The sequence below is a fragment of the Chroicocephalus ridibundus genome, chromosome 9 (assembly GCF_963924245.1).
Source record: "Chroicocephalus ridibundus chromosome 9, bChrRid1.1, whole genome shotgun sequence".
NCBI lineage: Eukaryota > Metazoa > Chordata > Aves > Charadriiformes > Laridae > Chroicocephalus > Chroicocephalus ridibundus.
Window position 1 is genome coordinate 24,297,718 of NC_086292.1, and position 22,653 is coordinate 24,320,370.

The 22,653-nt window shown below is 50.1% G+C and overlaps 1 pseudogene; it reads right to left on the bottom strand.

Annotated features, from left to right (window-relative positions):
* Positions 1-6,886: 6,886 nt before the first annotated feature.
* LOC134520896 (tRNA-dihydrouridine(47) synthase [NAD(P)(+)]-like) overlaps positions 6,887-22,653 on the bottom strand; it is a 31,458-nt pseudogene continuing 15,691 nt past the window's right edge.

Sequence of the window (22,653 nt, forward strand, 5' to 3'; positions counted from 1 at the left end):
AATCGCGGCACCAAGGCTGGGCTCAAAAATTGTAAAATTGCAAGGCTCGACTTTTGGGGCCAGCTCAGTTCACTGACTGACACAGCTCAGCTCCGGGGGCTGGCTGGGCTCAGCATTTGGGGCATCTCAGCTTGACTCCTGAGCTGAATCATCTCAGCTCTTGGGGAAGACTTGGCTTGGCTTTTGGTACCAGTTCATCTCATCTTTCGGGGTTGGCTCAGCTCAATTCCTTGGCCAGCTCAGCTCCTTGGTCTGCTCGTCCCAGCTCCTTGGACCTTCTCTGGTTGGCTCCTGGGGCCAGATCAGCTCTGCTCATGTGACACAGTTAGCTTGAATTTTGTGCCCAGTGAAGCTCAACATTTGGGGTGTGTTTGTCTCAGTTCATGTCGGCTACTGGGCTGGCTTGGTAAGGCTCCTAGGCTGACTCCGCGTTGCTCCTGGGGCCAACTCAACTCAGCTCCTTGGACCAACACAACTTGGCTCTTTGTGCCACCTTGGCTCAGCTTTTGGAACCGGCTTGGCTCGGCTCCTTGACTAACTCACCTTGGCTCTTGGCGGCAGCTCAGCTCAGATCCTGGGGCCAGGTCAGCCCAGCTTTTTAGGCCAGGGAACTCAATTTTTGGGGCCGGCTTGGCTGGGGTCCTGGGGCAGGTGCATCTAGGCTTTTAGGCACAGTTCAGCTTGGACCATGGGCCAGCTTTGCTTAACTGCTGGCCACGTTTAGTTAGGATCCTAGAAATGACTCAGCTCAGCTACTGGGGCTGGCTTGGATTGGCTTTTGAAGCCAACTTGGTAAGGTCTTGAGTCTGGTTCGACTTGGCTCCTGGAGCCAGCTCGGCTCAGCTCGTGGGCAAGCTGAGCTCGGCTCCATTCTACAACTCAGCTTGGCTCATGATGCCAGCTCAGCTCAACTCCTAGTTCCAGCACTGCTTGGCTTTTAGGTCTGGCTTGGCACAACTGCTGGGGCAAACTCTGCTTGGATTTTGGGGCTGGCTCAGCTCGGCTCCTGGGGTCAGCTAAATTAGGCTCCTCAGGCCGGCTTGGCTCAGCTCAGCTCCTGGGACTGATTTTGTTCAGGTACTGGGACTGACTCGGCTCAGCTTGAAAGAACCATCTCAGCTCGGCTTTCAGGGACGGTTTGGCTTGGCACCTGGGGCCAGCTCTGGATCATAGGATCAGCTCTGGATCAGCTAGGATCATAGGAATGAATCAGCTTGACTCCTATGGCTGACTAGACTCAGATTTTGGGTCTGGGTCAGCTCATCTCCTGGGATAGGCTTAATTTGGCTCCTGATGCCAATTCAGCTGTGCTCCTGTGTGGCCCCAACACAGCTTTTGGCACTGATTTCTCTCTACTTCTTGGGCCGGCTCAATTTGGCTCCTGGTTCTGACCCAGATTCGCTTTTAAGGTGGGCTCGGCTTCTTGGGTGTGGTTGACAAGGCTTCTAGGCTGGCTCGGCATGGCTCCTGGGGCCAACTCGGCTCCTTGGACCAAGTCATCTTGGCTCCTGGTGCAGGCTCGGCTCGACTTTTGGAAATGACTTGCATCAGCTGCTTGGACCAATTCCCAACATGAATCAGTGAAAACAAATTGTAAAACCTGAACATCAAATCATTATGTTCTGATAGTCTAGTGAATATGGACATTTATTTACATTCATAAACTGTTCTCTCTTGGTACATTCAGTGAAACTAAAGAAACCCCCCTAAGTCGCATTTCTACTTGGTCACAAATCACTCTAAGGCTTACAGATCTAGATATACAACACAGCAGTGCAAGAGGAAGTTCTCAGATATTTTCTATATATAACAGCGCACTGTTATCGTCTCAACATACTAACAGGACTTTTCAAGAAATCTTCAGGTTGATAATCAAACACCAGCAGCAAAATAATCTTCATTTTTGTAAAAAGTTTGAATGCCAACAGCAAATTGGTCTCATAAATCACTAAAGGAGAGCCTGCTAACGCATGAGGTTCTTTCCTGATCTAGCTTAAGGTGCTTTTGCTTCCGTTAGGCTACACAACCAAGAGATCTCGGGAGAAAACAAACCACAGTGAAGTCTCACCTGCACAAATCAGATTCTGAAGTCAGACCAGCTTGCCCTGCAACAAAACACTTGGCTAAAGCAAGAACACTCTGTGCCATTGCTTTCATGGCTGTCACCTAAAAACTATTCACCTAATGCTGCTAGTGCTCAAGAGTGACCGAACACAGAAGAGAGCCCACCATCTGTGTCTATTTCTTGGAGCATCAACAGCCAGATTTCTCAGCGCTCAGGGCTTTACATTTCAATGGAAACAAAACCAGCCGTGCTAGAATTGGATCACAGACATTCTGGGGACTTTCACAAGTAGGACAGAATCAGTTGCAGCTGAAGTGCTATCTCCCCTCTTAAGTTGATCATCTAGTTTGAATTAACCAAAGGGACGTGAATGCTTTGAATTGACTTTTTGCAGAGCAGAGACACTCAAATGAAATTACCTATGAAGACAGCCTTGAAAGGTTTTCCAAAAACAGCATGTGCCTGAAGCTCTCAATGCTTTGCCTTGGCTTACAGCGTGTTAGTCTTTTGAAGAGGCAGAAAGCCTTCTGACCTTGTACATAAGGCCCAAACAAAAAAACAATGACCTGAAACACTTGCACTGAGTAAGTTTAAAATGCAAAGGTTTCTCCATGAGAATGGTCTTTATATTGTACTTACACAAACTGGATAGGAGTAAATATTTTAAAGCGCTATCAGCAGCCATTGCCTGTAATCTGCCTATGGGTTTGAATGTCAAAAGCCCTTGCCTTTGCAGATCAAATCAGAACAATGTTGCATATCTAGTCAAGCTCTGTCAGGGAGGTTTTGCTCAGTGATCACACACAAAATACAGGACTATTTCACCATTTATGCTCCTTTTTTCATTGTATTATTCGTATGGGCAGGAACCTCTCTTAGACCAAAACATACCTACCAGAAGACATCATTTCAACAATGAAGGGGTAATTTTACTTCTATTTCCATATGACAGAATGCTTTTTCAGAAAACTGAGAAATCATTTAGCCGAAACTAATTCCTCATCTTGCCCTCCTAGGGAACCCAACAGCAAGCTTCCTCTGGACTTCAGAGTAGTTTCAAATGGTAGGAGCTCCTAATGACGGAAACGGAATCTTTCTCAGAAGTCATATCCTGAAACCAACCCCTAGAGCTCTTCCCCGAAGGAAAATCTAACCGTTACACAGGCACCTGCCAAGAAAGGCCTGCACTGTGACTTTTTGATGGAGAAGGAGCTCAAACAGTACTGAAGCCCAGACAAACAATAGGGAGATCAGGCCAGCTGCAGTTCTAGAAGCTCAAAGCAGCTGTTTCTACCTGCTGAACGGAGCCACACAGGGTGTTCTTTCTGCTCCAGATCGCAAACTGCTGGACTGAGATTTCGGAGATATAGGGTAAGCAACAGTGGCTCCACAAAAAGCTGGCACTCACTGACCTCTGATTCCTCCCCTGGAGCTGCCACATCTTCCCTATGTGTTTCTGACACTGGTTACATCCTCTCCAGCTTCATAGTCATAGAATCGGATCGTACCGAGGTTGGAAGCGTGGCCAGGGGAGCGAGGAGCTGTGAATCCTGCATTGCGGCTGCCTGAGCTGGAAGTCTTTCATGGGCAAGTATAGTGCTTGGATCGCCAGAACTGTCGCTTCAACATCCTTCAGCATCACTAAAGCAGCTTTGAAGAAAACCAATACCGAAGAACTCGTTGGGAAAGGCCAAGTCAGGAAAAAAGGAAAGGTTGATTACAGAAAAGTGTGATATATATACAGGGAGAACTAAGTCAGAGAAACTTCAGCTGCTCCAATGTCCAAGTTAAGAAAGGTACAAGTATTAATGAAAATAACCCTTCAGCGGGGCTGTGGCACCTGGGGCGGCCCGTTCCCATTGCTCCCCATGCTCCCTCCCCTCCCACACAGGCACGGAGCGGGACTGGAGGAAAAACTTTTAATGGAAAAACACAAGAGAAAAGGTCCTAACAAAGCCACTCTAAGCCCCCCTCCCTCAAACGCACCCCCCTCCCCTAAACACATCCCCCCCCAAATACACCGCCCGCTACTACTTTTAATGGAAAAACACAACAGAAAAGGCCCTATCGGAGCTACTCTAACCCCTCTCCCCTAAACACATCCCTCTCAAAATGCACTACCCCCATTCAAATGCACCCCTCTCCCCCAAGCACACCACCCCCCCAGATACAGTCCCCTCCCTTAAATCTGCCCCCCCACGCCCACTACCCTAAATACAACCCTCCCCCCACCCCCCAAAGGCACTCCCCCTCTGCCCTCCATCATCTCCATCTCCTCGCTGCGGGGGGGAGGGGGGTGTGTGTCTCTTCCCCCCTGCCACCCCCGGGCTGACAGACAGAGCCCTGCGCTTGCTGGGTGGCTTTGAGGGATGGGCTCGTCCCCTGCTTCGTCCCCCGCTCCTCCGCCACTGCAGGCTGGGCCAGCAGCAGTTCCATTCCCGCTCCCCCCACCCCCGGCTCCTGGGACTCTGTCCCATAGAGGAATTCTTCCAGGATGTGGACGGCCTCCAGGATCTCCTCCACGCTGTAGTTGGGCGTCAGCAGCTCCTCGGGCAGCGAGAGGGAGGCATCATCGCAGAGCTGGGCAGCTGCGCAGGTGCCACCGGGGTCACAGTCGAAGAGCCTCAGGACCTCCTCGAGAGATTCTGCCTGGGGCACTGCAAGGTGGCCGGCCATGTCCCCAAGGACAAGGCTGTGAGGGACAGCAGAGGGGCTGGTGGGGACGTCGCTCTCCCAGGAGACATCACTCTCAGAGGAGTTGTTGCTGCTCAAGGAGGTGTCGCTGCTCCAGGAGGTGTCACTCTTTGAGGAGATGGTGTCGCCCTCTGAGATGTCGCTCTCTGAGGAGATGTCGCTCTTTGGGAAGAAGTTGCACTTTGGGGAGATGTCGGTCCCTGAGGAGATGTGGGTCTCAGAGGAGATGTCACTCTTTCGGGAGATGTTGCTATTTGGGGAGCTGATGGTGCTTGAGGAGATGTCGCTGCCGGGGGGGGTCTGCGGGGGGGAGGCCCTGCTGGAGCTGTTGCTCTCTGAAGACCATTCCTTGGAGTTCTCGAAGGCAGGGATGGATGTTGGCAGCTCAGTGGGTGCTGGGGACACCGCTCTCCCCTCTCTGCCAGTGCCACCGGGGTCTCCAGGTGTGGGGATGCTGGTGTCAGGGTCCTGGCTGACCTCCACCATGGCTGGGGAGGAAACAAAGAGGGGGGTGCCAGGGACTGCCCAGGCCGGGAAGGTCCCGCAGCCCCCAGGGCCCCACAGGGCAGCGCCCGGCAGAGCAGTGGCGCCGTGGCCGAGGGTGGTGGTGGCCGGTGCTGGCACGTTGTTGACGGTCTACTTGATGTGGAAGAAGCGCGAGCTGAAGCAGCATCCGCATGGGGTCCTCTGCAGCCCTGTGTGGGTGGGAGGAAGCCATGCTGGGCTGGGGGCACCCTCTGGGGCACCCACGGAGCCGGCCCCCATGGCCATCAGGGCGCTGATGGTGTCAGGGTGGCAGAGGGGACAGGGGTGCCACACCTGGTGGTGGTGCCTGTGGGGCCGCCCCCACTGCGGGTGTCCAGGTTGTGGGGAATGGCTGCTGCTGCCCGGGTGGTGCGAACAGGGTGGCTGCACCTGGAAGAGAGAGAGTAGCCATGGTCACCTCCTGCACTCGTGGCCATGAGAGCATCCCCGGGCTGTGGGTTGGGGTCTGTCCCTGCCTTGGGGGTACAAGGTTTGTGGGAGCACAAAAGCCTGAAGGCTCTGGGGCGCTGGGGGGGACGTGCAGTGGGAGACGCAGAGGTGGCAGCGCCATGGTCGGTCCCCTCAGTCTCTCCGCTGCTAAGGAGTCTTTGGCATCTCCAGGATGGAATGTGGGGGCTCCCTGTGTTCTGCCCCCTCCCAATGGCCCCCAAAACCGCCCCCCCAGCTCCTCCTGGGGAGGGAAGGGGCTCAGGGGGGCTGGGTGTCCCTGGTCCCTACCAGGGGCTGTGTGTGCAAGAGCTTTTTGCTTTAAACAGTATTTTTCAGGGGGCGAAAAGAACCAGTCGATTCAGCTGAGCTTTGTGGGGAAGAAGCTGCACCCGCAGCCTCCTTGTGCCACATGGCAAATGCCTCTGTGACGGTCGCCTGTGCTGCGCTGCCTGGAGTGACGCAGAGACAGGAAAAAGGACCTGGAGGGTGCGAGGTAAGGTCATGCAGCATCCCTTGGTGGCACGCTCCCCTCCCCAGCCCTCCCTCAAATCCTGCTGTTGGGTCTTTTAGTCTCCTCATTGGGAAACAAGCAGCTCTGGGTCCCCCTCAGAGTGGGGTGTACTTTCCCTGGGTGTGTGACACCGGGAGGAGATGGTACCCACTGCTGCGTGCTCTGAAAAAAGGCCGGGATTCTGCACAACATCCAATGACAAGATGCTGGGTCTCTTTGTGCTCTGCAGGACCCCAGGGACTGTGTTAGTTCATCCCCTCCTGGTACTCGGGAGGATTTGGCACTACTAAGGACAACCCAGTAGGAACAGAGGCCTCTCGCTCCTGCTACGTGAACAGTGTGTGGCGTGGGGTAGTCGGGACAACTGCCACGAGCTGGAGGCCAGAGATCCCTCCTGGCTTGTATCCTGTTAATTAAACAGATTGCTCTCTGTTAGTGAGGGACCTCTGGCTGCAAGATCATGTGAGACCATCTGCTGTGTAACTTGCGGCAGGGACCGATGCTGGGGGCGTGAAGGCAACTTCCAAAAGCATTAACCTTTTATTTCATTTCAGAGTGCAGCTGAACAACCCTGTTCCTCGCCACACATTGTCCTAAGGCCTCCTCTTGACCTGACGCCACAGGAAAGGGCCTCCTCGGCCCTATCTGTAGGAATTTGCCTTGTGGTTAGGCAGGAAGGTGAAGTTGTAGGTACAGGTCCCAGAAGCAGCTCACTAGAAGAAAGAAAATAACAAAAAAACAAAGCAAAAAAAGACAAGGAGAGGTTTGTGTTCAGTACAATAGAGCCACCGGTACCCTGTTGCATGGCCCTGTGGCTCTACAGCGAAGGTGATGGCAGTCGGATGTGTCAAACCAAGCCTCTCCCCTCCCGAAAATTTAGGGCTGCTGCACAAAACCACCTCCTGTGCTGAGCTTTAACTTGCTCCTGTCATGATATAATGACAGCCTGCGGAGGCATAATTTAGCCCAGACCTGAAGATGTCTGTTTTAAGGTTAAGAAGTCCTCCAAGCTAAACTTTCTCCAACAGCAGCAACAAAAAAATCAACCTGTATGGTGTTCATTTGGGTTCCTCTCATTAAGGAAGCCATGCAGGATCACAGCCCGGAGGGTCCATCTTTGCTTTATCCCAACTTCCCACATCCGCTGCAAGGTTTAATTGGTTTCATGGCACCAGATCCCAACACGGATTTTAAAATGATCCAGTTGCTAACAGATCTGGTTGCTTTAACCCTGAACCCCAGCACTGGAGGGACACAGCCTCCCGATAAGGGCAATGCCCCTATTGCTGGGGAGTCACCCAGAATCGATGCCAAAATGGGTTCTGAAGTTTGGTGACCAGAATACCAGCCTCACCCCTGGCAATGACATGCCGAAAATCAACAGGAGCCACTGAAAAGCTCCTCCCCATCTCTCGCCGTGCTTATACAGAGCCAAAACCCTGCCAGTGCCAGAAAGCATTAAGGGCAGATCCTGAAATGATGTAAGCCAGTTCTATTGCCATCAGATTTATCCTAGCTTAAGACTTTAGCTATTTCACCCTTTGGAACACACATTGGATTTTCAGTGCAGAGACATTTTCTTCATAGTCAAGGAGGCTTAACTTATTTCCTGGAGGCTCGTTCAATACGGCATCACTAAAACTTCCCATAAGACATGGCAGAGAGAGAGTAGCCCAGCAGGGCACAGAACTGCACAACAAGAGCCTGAATTTTGCAGCAGAAAAGCAGAAATGGAGTGTGCTCAGAGAACCCTGCTCCTGGTTAGCGTCTCCTTCAAATGAGATTTAATGAATAAACCTAAATTGCTTTGAAATGTTGAGTTCTTACGGCTACAAATGTCTATTACATGGCACTGTAAAGACCACAGGTTACAAAGCTTCGTGCAGTCTAACGTGGGCAGGTTCCGCCTGAAAAATGACATTTAAAAATTCGGATCAAACTCGATGTACTTGTAACGTGGTTTCAGGCAGCTGTTCCCAGTACTAACCAAATGGATGAGGATTAGCAAAACCAGAGAAGGCCACAGCCATGCTCTATTTTTGCTAATCCCTGTTTCCGTGAGATGGAAATAGCAGCTGGCTGCTCCAGCTCTCCTTTTAGCTGCCTTTGAGCTTGCAAAGTCATTTCAAGCCAGTGCCTGAGGACTAGTTGGTGGGGAGAAAAACAGTTTCCTGCTCTGTGTTGCATGAACTCAGAAATCAGGTAATGATAAAATGGGGAAAATGCCCAGCTTTCCTAACCTGGGGAAGGGGACCGCTTCCTGCTTGGCATCTGCACAGGCATGGCAGGGTGGGCCTGTGTGGGCAGAGCACGGAGGGATGTGATGCTGAAAGCCTGAGACATCCCACCGCTGCGCTCTCCTCTGTTGGTTCCTACGACTGTCCGGGGATGAACAGCGTGTCATGAGAGAGGTCAGCTCTTCTCGCTTTGCAGCAGGCACGGGATGACCTGCTGAAGCAGATACAGGGACTGAGCTCTTTATGGCAACTTCAAGCTCAGTTAAAACCGTGAAGTGAAGCCCTGGTTAACCTTTGCTGCTTCCTTACAACCTCTCTAACTGATGGGAAAGCGTCATCACCCTCTCTCTGGAGGCTGCATGCAGGCACAGGGACTTTGTGGGGCTCTGCAATGTCCCTTCCTAGCAATTTAAATGAAATTCCGTGCTTTATTACCTTATTCTAGTCAAACCATCCACATTGTGGCTCGCCATCAGATAGCCTCTCCCCACGTAGTAAGGTGGCCGTTCGTTAGTTTTCTGAGGTAGGTGTTCTAATAAGCCAACTGGAATATACCTGCAATGAAACGCAATGGTGCTATGCGCTATTGTTCAAGTGATACAGGCTTGCTGGGGTAAAGCTCCTCTTGGCTCCTCTCACCTGCACAGGAACAAGAGCCATTCCAGCAGCAACTTCCTGGTCTTCTCCACTCCCTGAGTATCCGACCCCCAGTGCTCAAGGCCACAGTTGGTGAAGTCTTTGAGGGTATCAAGTGTCTCGCTGGAGGAGATATCCCAGTGTCTGCTCCTTCATTTCAGTGAAAAGCCACAGTTTGATGAGTGCCCCTCTGTAGCCATAAATAAATTTACTTTGTTATTCCCATGAATGATCCTTCTGAAAATGCCAACTCATTTCAGAGACCTTCCAGCACTTATTTGCCAGCCAATACTGCTTTAATTTCCTTTTTCAATTTCAATAGGAAGCTGCTGTTAGTTCCCACAGACCAAGTTTTAAAGCGTAGTTTTGCCAAGAGGAAACTTCTCATGTTTTGGGTTTGTTTAGGTATGTTTCTAAATTCCTTTTTCCCTCTTGCACCAATAGAGTCAGAAGCAAAAGGGAAACACAGGCACTTGCCTTGCAATCATAATTCCCGAAACATCCATCTGCATGGCTCGATTAGCATCTTCGTAAGACAAAATATCACCGTTTCCTGTACGGAAGGAAGGGAGAAGGCAGAGGTCAAAGCGACACACGAGGACAAGTCACAATGAGTTAATCCAGGCATGAAATAAAATTCAAAATGGACACAGGATCCAAAAGCTAGATTGTCCAAAGAGGCTCTGGGGCTCACATTTGGAGACTCACAGGGATGTTTCTGATTAATGTTCCCTTACAAGGAAAAGGAGAGGCTTCTCCTCTCTTCTGCTCCACTCCAAACTCCTACCCGGAAGGTTCAGCTGGGGCTTTCTGTGCCATGGTGCCCAAGGGAGAAAGCACCTGCTAAAAACCAAATGGTTTGTGTCCTGCCTGTCCCTTCCCTCCTGCTCTGCTCAGTGCTGTCCCACCTGGCCCCCAGCACACAGGCAGATCTGGGCTGCGCAAGAGCTGCTGGTGATTCACTTCATCGTATCATCACCAGCAACATGGATACTCCAACCTTTCCCCCGGATTAAATGTCCTTAGGAGCCTGGGTTTTAATTTTTTAAAGATATTTCGAATCAAATGTGGCACTTTCCGTCCCCGTGACCAAACAATAGAAACACCTACCAAAAAGGGGCATGGGGCTTGCTATTTTAGCACATTCTGCTATGTAGTCCCAGTCAGCACTCCTCGTGTACCACTAGTCCCTGGATCGGCCATGAAGCTGGAGAAAAAAGTCACAGAGAGACCTCAGTGAATGCCCTGGAGGAGGCAGGGCAGAAGGGGAGCACTGGAGGAACGTGCTTCAGCAAAGGCAATAACAGCAGGTAAAGGATCCCTTTGGATGTACAGCCCAGCCAGTGGCTAGCAGCCCGGGCTGCAGAGGTGGCTAGCAGAGCTGAGAAAGGGCTGGATGCTTTCTGAGTAATGTTTTGGCTATTTGCAAGCCAGAGCAAGAAATGACTGTCCAGAGTGAAAGAGAATATTCACTGTCGGCAGGAACAACTCATCCCCATGCAAATGAGACAGTCCCATCACTTCCCCAGCCCTGCTGTAATGAGGCTCATTTGGCTGAAGTTTCTGTTCCTGAGCACTGCAGGAACCATCTCCCTTTGTAACGGAGACAAGGCTCAGGAGCACCAAGCAAAATGCTCTCTGCATCTGAATTTTTCTCCGTTATTAGCAGAAAGCACTAAAAGGCAGTACGCAGCTGGTCAAAGGTGTTTGAAAGAGCTGCTCAGCTGTGGGGAAGGGTAAGGTCACCCCCACATTGTGCTCTGCGCTGACTGGCAAGTGGAGTTCCCTGGGCACCACCCACCAATCTCATGCCACAGCAAGGATCCCTGTACCATGACCAGGGATGCTTTCCACTCCTGGATCTTGGGAATTATTTTAGGAGCCACATTAATCTTTTCTTGCACCCCCGTCTGTACCTTCGCAGTCCATGGGATGTCCAGCACCTGCAGAAACGGGAGAGTGAGGCCAGGCTGAGGCAGGAGTCGGCTCCATCAGCTCATCCGCCACTGCTGGCAGGTGCTCTGACGCACTGAGTTCATCCCTCAGACGATCTGTTCAAACTTGTTGGACTGAGTCATCTGAGCACAGCCTCCTCCCTGGGAGACAAAGAGCATTGGGATCAAGACTTTCTGCCTCCTTGCATAGTGAAGAGCTTCCTTGGAGCTGCTCAGCAGCAGCCCTCCTGATACTCAGGGAACGCAGGTAAGACTCAGAGCACCTCAAGACTTGCAGAAAAGGGACTCTTCAACAAAAAAAACCAAACCCACAGCCCTTTTCCCTTCCAACTTCTGCTTGCTGCCAGGGAGAGACAGCCAACCATTCCCGGCTCTTTGAACAGCTTATTTGCCTTCTCGCTGAGGTCTAGTGCCCATAAATGAACTGGGAGCTCTGGATCAGACTGGCAGGAGCAGATCGGGTAACAGGAGATGAGGCAAAAGACAAGCATCTATTAAATGAGGGAAAATGTGCTGCAGAACGTCTTCTTGTAGACCAGGTCAATGGGACACCCAACACTGATGTCTACAAAGTCCACTTCAATTGCTTGGTTCAGGAGCTCTGCACATTTGGTCATTGTGTCTGGAAACATTCCCTCCAGCTACCAGAGGGGGACAGGTTGTATGAATTCAAGAAGCAGCTTTTCTCCTCAGAAGTGAGTTATCATTTCTGTGGTTCTCAGGATGATAGCACCCACCTGCACCCCGAAAATTATCTTCAGTATGGTGGCGTTTGAGGACAGCCCACTCGGACCGCTGGCCCTGAAGCAGGTTTCTGCACGCAGCCATCTCTCCACAGGTGACGTCTGCCCCGAAATGCTCGCATATCCTTTGGAAAGGGAGGTTACCGCGCTGAAAGAGACAGCAGAGAGATGGTTTGTCTGGAGATTTGCTCTGTTCCAGATGTGGCAATGGCAAATTTTGACAAAAGGAGAGAATTACCTACTTAGTGTGGTCAGTGGAGCCAAGTAGAGCTTGCCTTGGATTTCCAACTGGAAAACAAGAAGGACGGAGGAGCACGTTAGGAGAGTTGAAGCAGCAGTGGTTAAAGAGAAGGCTATTCCAGGTAGCAATTGTACCACTTGCCTTGGGTAAATCTCAGTGGGAAACCCAGGAAATCACTGGTTTTTCTTTGAGAACGCCATGTATTCCAAGAGAATGTATCATTTGGATAAAAGAACCAGAAACCTGAAACGCTCAGTTTGTTTTCACTGCTCAGCTTGGAGAAAACTCAAAGCAGTTACAGATATAGAGGGATGCAAGACTGGCTAAAGGATGCAAGGACGGAGGTGACGAGGAGGAGAGGAAGGAGGCAATGCTCTCACCCCAGGAGAGCACCGTGCAGTACTCGCAAACCAACCAGCCCCAGACTGAGCTCTCCTTGCAGATCGTTTCCAGCCTCACTGAAAACTGAGCACCTGCTCTTCTTCCTGTGTAAAGGGCTGCAACTTCTCTTGGTTCTCACCCTTCCAAGGACACTACCACAGCCCCAGGAGTGCACCTACCTGCATCCTTCCCCTCTCCTGACAGTAATATGGTACCCTGTCTGTGGTACCATTACCAGCAGTAATGCCTGCTCTGTCCCCTGCCTGCCTCTCACCCGGCAAACAGGTCTCTTCTGTCTTCCCAAGCACAATCTCAACCACTTGGCAGGGACACGAGAGACAGAAACCCTCAGCCAAACTCTCACAGCTCATCATCTTCTTCTCACATGACCGCAGCTTTATAACATCTTCATCTGTCACTGGGCCCACCGTTTTCAAGGAGGAAGCTTCCTCACAAGCGGTGGGGCTGGGACTCTGCAAGGCGTCTGGTTTGGGATCTTCTCCCTGCTCTGGTAGCGCAGGACATTCAGGACCATCTCCCAGCCCCTCCTGGGGTGTTGTGCAGTTGGACACCTCTTGCTCCTCTGTAGAACGCTCCGTGGCTTTGCCTCCCTTCCCACCATCCCTGTGGGGCTTGCCCAGACCATGAAGGTACTTGTCAGCCTTCCTGAAGCTAAACTTCCTCTTGCGCAGCTGGTGCTGGAATGCCTTGGAGAGGTTGTTCCTCACCAGTGACTTCCCCTCCCACTGCTTGACTGAGTCCGTGTTGACAATGTTGTGGTAGCTGACCCCGAGGTGGGCTTGGGCAAAGCGGCAAGTGATGCCATAAATGCACTTGCCAAAAGTTTCGAAGAGCACACTTCAACAACTATTTTGGCTATAAAATGTGGACCTCTGCCTGATGTTATTCCCATGGGTACCCCAAATCTAGGAGTCATTTCTTTTAAAAACACTTCTACAACTTCTCTAGCTTTATTGGTGCGACATGGAAAGGCTTCAGACCATCCTATATAGATTAACAAATGTTTTAATCCTTCGCTTCTGGGTAACTCAGTAAAATCAATTTGCCAATATTCTCCTGGTACTTGTCCTTCTGCTGTTTTTCCAAATTGGATCCTATTCTGTGTTTTAGGGTTATTTCTGCAACATATTTCACATTGTTCAGTAACTGATCTAACCACCTCTATCATATTTTGACTAATGATTGATTTCTGGAGATGTTTCAGCAAATTTTCTGTTCCCCAATGCACGGTGTTATGCTCCCTTCTCATGAGGCTGCTCATGAGGGAGTATGGCACTGCCACTAAGCCAGAGGGAGTAACTGCCCGTCCATCCTTCCGCATTTCTGCTTGTAGTACTGTTATCAGATTTAAACCATCTTTATCGTAAACAGCTTTCTCTGGCAATGGTATCTTCTTTTCTGGTATTATGGCCAATATCACGGTTTCTATGTCTTTTTCTGCAGCCCTTTAGCAGCTAAATCAGCTAGCTTATTCCCTTGTTCCTGAGTAGTTTGTCCTGCGTGGTGCGCTTTACAATGCATAATGGCCACTGCAGCAGGTGCCCTTATACACTCCAGGAGCCTTAAAATTTCTTCCTTCTGCTTGATTTCGGTGCCTTGTGTTGTCAGGAGTCCTCTTTCTTTCCATATAGCTCCTTGTGCGTGCACCACACCAAAGGCATACTTTGAGTCAGTCCAAATAAGTACACTTTTTCCTTCTCTTAGCTGTAAGGCTCAGATCAGGGCTATCTGAGCGGATGTTTTGGGTGGCAATGCCTGGGCCTCTACTGTTACTTTTATAGTAGTAACAGCACATCCTGATACCCATTTCCCTTCTCTGACGAAGCTGCTCCCATTGGTGTACAGCCCTAGCCCAGGTCAGGCAAAGGGGTGTCTTTTAAATCAGGTCGGCTTGAATAAACTTCTTCAATAGTTTCTGGACAACTATGCTCAGGATTACTCTCAGCCTGTTATGCCAAAAAGAACATTGCAGGATTAACAACGGAGGTAGTTTTCAAAATCACATCATCTTGTTCCAGAAGTACCACTCGGTACTTCAACGTCCTGCTGGGAGATAGACAATGTCCGCCCTTTTGGTCTAATACTGTAAGTAAGTACCATATGTAGAACGTAAACAGTCATTTTCTGTCCCATAGTAAGTTTCCGGGCTTCTTGTATTGACAACACTGTTGCTGAAACCGCTCTCAGGCGGCCTGGCCAGCCTTGACTTACTGTATCTAATTGCTTGGAGAAACAGGTCACTGCTCACCTGAATTCTCCCAGGTACTGTGTCAAACCCCCAAGGCTACGGCTTGCCTCTTGTAGGTAAAGAGTTCCAATGCCTTCTCCGGGTTAGGTAATCCCAAGGCAGGAGTTCTCATTAATGTCATTGCAAGGGTCCTTTTGATAATTTCAACCGTTCATATAAGGGCTTTACTAACAGCCCATAGTCAGCCATCCACAGGAGACACCATGCAGTCTTGTCGCCACAACTCCAGCTCTTTCGCAAGTTGGTTTCCAAAAACAGTTGGGCTGTTTTTAAACCCTTGGGGCAGCACTGTCCGGGTATACTGGGTCTTTCTTCCCGTTTCAGGATTTTCCCAGTCAAAGGCAAACAGTTCCTGACTCTCAGGTTCAAGTGGGATGCAGAAAAAGGCATCTTTCAAATCTAGCACTGTAAACCACCCTTGGTCTTCAGTTAGAGTGGTTAACTATGTCTATGAGTTTTCTACCACGGGGTGGATATCCTGGACAATTTGATTAATAGCTCTCAAGTCCTGTACTAATCTGTAAGACTTTCCATCTGCTTTCTTAACTGATAATATAGGAGTATTGTACTTGGACTCACATTCTCTTAGTAGGCCATCTTTCAAGAATTTTTGTACCAGAGGCAATAACCCCACCTTAGCTTCTAACTTTATAGGATATTGTTTCAACCTTACTGGAACTGATCCTGGTTTCAATTCTATTCTTACAGGTTCGGATCTTTTGGATTTTCCAGGCACCTCCCCTGCCCAAATGCAGTATGGCCACAGTTTTGACTTCGGGCGGAATTTCTTTCTTTGCATGCTCCTCCTCCTGTAACAATAATACTGTAGCTTGGACAAATTTAGACTCAGGCATTAACACTTCTACTTCTCCATTTTTAAACTTTATTTCAGCCTCCAATTTTTCTAACAAATCCCGGCCAATTAAAGGCTTTGGTGCCCCAGGTAGATACCAAAACTGATGCGTTACCCACTGCTCTCCAATTTTAAACTTTAGGTGTTTAAAGAAAGGTCTGGTTTCTGATTCCCTGTGGCACCAAGAACCCTCACCGTGTCATACCCTAATTCATGTTCTTTCGTATTTGTGATTGAATAAGCTGCTCCTGTATTGACTAAGCATTCTATTTCAGTTTCATCTTCCCCCACCCGTATTTTAACCAGATGGTCTGCTGGGGGAGATTCCTCCGGTCCCCTTCAGTCCCTAGCCTCCACGGCTAGCACAGGAGTATCTGGTACCCCAAAACGTAGCCCCTGCAACAATGGACATTCGTTCTTCCAGTGTCCGTCCTTTTTACAATAAACGCACTGGGTTTCTCCTACAGGGAGTTCCGGAAGTCCTCTGCCACGTCCTCTTCCCTGATAGCCACCCCTAAATCCTGCCCTAGATCCTCCTCGAGGACAATAGGTCCCTTCTAGGGCGGCAATCAATTGAGCATTGCCTTTTTCCTTCTGTTGATCTCTGTTTTGGTAAAGTACCCAAGCCATATCCAACAGTTTTCCTAGGTCCTTAGCATCCGCTCCTTGTATTTTCTGTAATTTCCTCCATAGATCATCAGCAGACTGTCCAACAAACAAGGCTGCCAAGTGAGTCTTTCCTTTTTCCAACAGCTTCCTTCAGGTTATTTAAGAATTCAGTCAGAGATTCTTTCCTATCTTGCTTAATTTTTGACCAATTTATAGCCATTGGTATAATATTCCTTATGCCAAACCGAACCCATTTCTCATATTGTGTTAATAACAATTTATCTCCATTATTATTGATGTTCCATCCAGGGTCTGCCGAGGGAAAATGGTGTTCCAATTGTCCTGGCAAAGCTCCTGCTTCTACCTGGGCTTCTGTCTGAGTCCTTGCCACCATACGAATCATCTCTCTTTCTGTACTATCAAACAATACTTGCTTCAATATCTTTCCAATCAGGGTCTTCGGTTTTTATCATCGTCTCAAAAGCACTAGCCACCTGATCGGGACCATCCCTGTACCTACCTCCAGCTATCTTCCAATTCACTTTCACTACAACCAGATCATCATTTCCAACAGCCTGTCTCAATGGAGCTTGTAACACAGCCCCTCGCCGACTACGAGTTCTCTCTGCCACTGGCTTTGGTCCCAACGTACCTCTCATATTCATCATCCTATTCACTTTCTGCCCTGTGATTCTGAGGTCTCTCCCTGAATCTAGGCACTACCAGCATTTCTGTATTCTCCCTCTTGCTCACTCCGGGTCAACTTCAAGCATCTCTGTCCAATACTACATGTTGAGCAACACCTCTTTAATACTTTTTCTCTCTCTTTCATCCTTTTCTAGTGCCAAGACTAAAGGATCCGACGAGGCAAATTAATTCCACATTTTTTCTGACACTCCTTATGCTGACTCAAAGTAAAGAACGTGTCCGCATACGGAACTTCATCCCATTTCCCTTCTCTTCTTAAAAACAACGTCAATTGCAGTAAAGTATTATAATTTTAACTGCCATTCACGGTCCAGTTCTCCTCGCTTTACAAGTTATACAATGGCCACCATTGGTTACAGTATTTAATCAAATCCTCCCTCTTTGCAACCCCACCGGGGGCTCCACCCATTTGTTTCCAATGACTCAAACTACAACCCAGAGGCAACTTTTTCAGTACTCCCCCACCCGAGGATGATCCGGTGCCTATTTTAGATACAAGAGATAACACACACGGGTGAGTCTTCCGCACAGCAACAATACAACTAACCAATTGCTATAGCAAACAAAGACACAGGTACAATAACAATTACCGTGGTTACATTCAACATGCACTTTAAACGGGGACTCCAACCACTTACCGAACCAAGCGGGGACTTTAACTCCTTTGTCAAATGGGGACTCCAACCCTTTTACCAAACCAAATGGGGATTCTAACCCCTTTACCAAACCAAATGGGGGGCTCTAACCTCTTTCCCGGGACTTAGCCCAGCCTTGTGTACCTTCCCCTGTGACTGACAGGCAGGCAACCGAACAAAACTTAAAGAAAGAGTGCCTTGTACTTACAAATCAGTACTACATGCTTAGAGGCTCTTCAGTCCACAGATCGGGGTACCCTCAGAGAATCCCTCGGGGTGCCGGCTAGGGTTCCACTACCCCAGGATCCGTTGAGGCTCAAAAGCAGTGTCCCATAGGGGTTGCCAAAGGATACCGTAAGACGGCAACTAAGGACTCTCTAAGACTCAAATTTTGGAGTGTTAGAAAGCAGGTGTTCATTATTGCAGTGCTGGGCGCACATGGGATCACTCTGCCTCATGTGTGCCCTGAGCTCCTCAACTAGAAAGATTATAAGCAATGATTAACATATTCACATTATCGCCTAGCAACAGTTTTCCCTCCTGGCACTTTGGGCGTGGGAGCAATCTCCAGACACATGGAAATTTTGGAGGCTGGCGCGGCGCCAAGTGAGAAAGGGTGGTTTTGAGGATGAAGGTGCGAGGAAAGCCTGTAACCCAAAGCCTTTGTGGCCAAGCAATCGGTTCCCAGAGAGCTTTAGAACAAGGCACAGTTTTCCCTCCTGGCACTTTGGCCATGGGAGCAATTTCCAGACATATGGAAATTTTGGAGGCTCTTGTGGAGCCAAGTGGGAAAGAGTGGTTTTGAGGCTGAAGACGCCAGGAAAGCCCACAGCCCCAAGGTCTGAGGCACCATGCAAGTGGTTCCCAAGGAGCTTTAGAGCAAGGCACAGTTTTCCTTCCGGGCTCTTTGGGCATGGGAGCAATCTCCAGACATATGGAAATTTCGCAGTCTGGCGTGGCACCCATTGGGAAAGGGTGGTTTTGAGGCTGAAGGTGCCAGGAAAGCCTGCAGCCCAAAAGTTTGTGGGGCCATGCAAGCGGTTCCCAAAGAGCTTTGGAACAAGGCACAGCTTTTAGCTCCTGGTTCTTTGGGGGTGGGAACAATCTCCAGATATATGGAAATTGTGGAGGCTAGTACGGCGCCAAGTGTAAAATGGTGGTATAGAGGTTGAAGGTGCAAGGACAGCCTAGATCCCGAATGTCTGCAGGGCCATGGTTGCGGTTCCGAAAGAGTCTTAGAACAAAGCACAGTTTTCCCTTCTGGCTCTTTGGGTGTCGTAGCAATATCCAGAGATATGGAAATTTTGGAGTCTGGCGCAGCGCCAAGTGGGAAAGGGTGGTTTTGAGGCTGAAGGTGCCAGGAAAGCCCACAGCCCCAAGGTCTGTGGGGCCATGCAAGTGGTTCCCAAAGAGCTTTAGAGCAATGCACAGTTTTTCACTCCGGGCTCTTTGGGCATGGAAGCAATCTCCAGATATATGGAAATTTTGGAGTCTGGCGCCGCGCCAAGTGGGAAGGGATGGTATTGAGGCTGAAGGCGCCAGGAAAGCCTGGAGCCCCAAGGTCATTATGGCCATGCAAATTGTTCCCAAAGAGCTTTAGAAGAAGCCACAGTTTTCCCTCCTGGCTCTTTGGGCGTGGTAGAAATCTCCAGACATATGGAAATCTTGGAGACTGGCATGGCCCAAAAGTGTGAAAGGGTGGTATTGAGGCTGAAGGCAGGAGGAAAGCCCCCAGCCCCAAGGTCTGTAGGGCCATGCAAGTTGTTCCCAAAGAGCTTTAGAACAAGGCAGAGCTTTCCCTCCTGGCTCTTTGGGCGTGGGAGCAATCTCCAGACCTATGGAAATTTTGGAGGCTGGCACAGCACGAAGAGGGAAAGGATGGTATTGAGGCAAAATGTGCGAGGAAATCCTGCAGACCCAAGGTCTGTGGGGCCATGCAAGCGGTTCTCAAAGAGCTTTAGAAGAAGCCACAACTTTCCCTCCTGGCTCTTTGGGCGTGGGAGGAATGTCCAGACATATGGAAATCTTGGAGGATCTTCTGGAGCTAAGTGGGAAAGAGTGGTTTTGAGGCTGAAGGTGCCAGAAAAGCCCACAGCCCCAACATCTTTGGGGCCATGGAAGCGGTTCCCAAACAGCTTTAGAGAAAGCCACAGTTTTCCCTCTGGGCACTTTGGGCTTGGGAGCAATCTCCAGACATATGGAAATTCTGGAGTCTGGCGGGGCGACAAGTGGGAAAGGATGGTTTGAGGCTGAAGGTGCCAGGAAACCATGGCTCCTGAAGGTCTGTGTGGCCATGTAAGCGGTTCCCAGAGAGCTTTAGAACAATCCACACTTTTTCCCTCGTGGCTCTTTGGGCGTGGGAGCAATCTCCAGACATATGGAATTTTTGGATGCTATTGCGGAGCCAGGTGGGAAAGAATTCTTTTGATGTTGAAGACGCCAGGAAAGCCCGCAGCCCTAAGTTTTGCGGAGCCGTGCAAGTGGTTCCCAAAGAGTTTTAGAACAAGGCACAGTTTTCCCTTCTGGCTCTTTAGGCGTGGGAGCAACCTACAGACCTATGGAAATTTTGGAAACTGGCTTGGCGCCAAGTGTGAAAGGGTTTTTTGGGGCTGAAGGTGCCAGGAAAGACTGGATCCCCAAAGCCTGCGTGGCCATTCAAGCGGTTTCTGAAGAGCTTTAGAACAAGGCACAGTTTTCCCTCCTTGCTCTCTGGGCCAGGGAGCAATCTCCAGACCTATGGAAATTTTTGAGGCTGGCACGGCGCCAAGTGGGAAAGGGCGGTACTGAGGCTGAAGGTACAAGGAAAGCCTGGATCCTGAAGGTTTGTGGGGCCATGCAAGCGGTTACGAAAGAGCCTTAGAACAATGCACAGTTTTCTCTCCTTGTTCTTTGGACGTTCGAGCAATATCCAGAAGTATGGAAATTTTAGAGTCTGCGCGTTACCAAGTGGGGAAGCGTAGTTTTGAGGCTGAAGGTGCCGGGAAAGCCTTGTGCCTGAAGGTCTGTGGGGGAATTGCAAGCGGTTCCCAAAGAGGTTTAGAAGAAGCCACAATTTTCCCTCCTGGCTCTTTGGGTGTGGGAGCAATCTCCAGACATATGGAAATTTTGGAGGCTGGCGCGGCGTCAAGTGGGAAAGGGTGGTTTTGAGGCTGAAGGCAACAAGAAAGCCCGCAGTCCCAAGGCCTGTGGGGCCATGCAAACTGTTCCCAAAGACCTTTAGAACAAGGCACAGTTTTCCCTTTTGGCTCTGTGGGCGTGGGAGCAATCTCCAGACAGATGGAAATTTTGAAGGGTTTTGTGGGGCCAGGTGGGAAAGATTGGTTTTGAGGCTGAAGGCGCCAGGAAAGCTGGGATCCTGAATATCTGTGGGGTCATGAAGGCTGTTCCCAAAGAACTTTAGAAGAAGAAATAATTTTCCCTCCTGGCTCTTTGGGCGTTGGAGTTGCCTCCAGACATATGGAAGTTTTGGAGACTGGCACAGCGCCAAGTGGGAAAGGGTGGTTTTGAGGTTGAAGGTGCCAGGAAAGCCTAGATCCCGAAGGTCTGTGGGGCCATGCTGGCGGTTCCCAAAGAGCCTTAGAAAAAGGCACTGTTTTCCCTCCTGGCCCTATGTGCGTTGGGGCAATTTTCAGACATATTCAAACTGTGGACGCTGGAGGGGCGGGCGACAAATGGGAAAGGGTTGTTTTGAAGCTGAAGGTGCCAGGAAACCCCCAGTCCCAAGGTCTGTGGGGCCATGCAAGCGGTTCCCAAAGAGCTTTAGAACAAGGCACTGTTTTCCCTCCTGGATCTTCGGGCATGGGAGCAATCTGCAGACATATGGAAATTTTGGAGTCTGGCGCGGCGCCAAGTGGGAAAGGGTGGTTTTGAGGCTCAAGGCGCTAGGAAAGCGTGGATCGCGAAGGTCTGTGGGGACATGCTTGCTCTTTCAAAAGAGTCTTGGAAAAAAGCACATTTTCCCTCCTGGATATTTGGGCGTGGGAGCAATCTCCAGACATATGGAAATTTTGGACGCTGGTGCGGAACCAAGTGGGAAAGCGTGGTTTTGAGGCTGAAGGTGCCAGGAAAGCCCGCAGCCCCAAGGTCTGTGGGGCCATGCAAGCTGTTCCCAAGGAGCTTTAGAAGAAGGCACAGTTTTCCCTCCTGGTTCTGTGGACGTGGGATCAATGTCCGGACATACGGAAATTTTGGAGTTCGGCCCTGGGAGTACTGAGAAAGGGTGGTTTTGAGGCTGAAGTTGCTGGGAAAACCCGCAGCCCCAGGGTCTGTGGGGCCATGCAAGCGCTTCCCAATGAGCTTTAGAGCAAGGCACAGTTTTCCTTCCTGGCTCTTTAGGCATGGAGCAATCTCCAGACATATGGAAATTGTGGAGGGCGGCATGGCGCCAAGTGAGAAAGGGTGGTTTTGAGGCTGGAAGTGCCCCGAAAGCCTTGTTCCCGAAGGTCTGTGGGGCCATGCTTGCGGTTCCGAAAGAGCCTCAGAAGAAGGCACAGTTTTCCCTTCTGCCTCTTTGGGCGTGGGAGCAATCTCCAGACATATGGAAATTTTGGAGGGTCTTGTGGCGCCAGGTGGGAAAGAATTCTTTTGATGTTGAAGACGCCAGGAAAGCCCACAACGCCAAGTTTTGCAGGGCCATGCAAGTGGTTCCGAAAGAGCTTTAGAACAAGGCAGAGTTTTCCCTTCTGGCTCTTTAGGCGTGGCAGCAACCTCCAGACATATGGAAATTTTGGAGGGTGGCGTGGCGACAATTGTGAAATTGTTGTTTTGAGGCTGAAGGTGCCAGGAAAGACTGGATCCCCAAAGCCTGCGTGGCCATGCAAGCAGTTCCGAAAGAGCTTTAGAACAAGGCACAGTTTTACCTCCTGGTTCTTTGGGCATGGAGCAATCTCCAGACATATGGAAATCCTGGAGTCTGGCACGGCGCCAAGTGTGAAAGGGTGGTTTTGAGGCGAAAGGCGCCAGGAAAGCCTGGATCCCGAATGTCTGTAGGGCCATTGAAGCGATTCCGGAAGAGTCTTAGAAGAAAGCACAGTTTTCCCTTCTGGCTCTTTGGGCGCGGGAGCAATCTCCAGAGATATTGGAATATTGGAGGCTGGCGTGGCGCCAAGTGGGAAAGGGTTGTTTTGAGGTTGAAGGTGCCA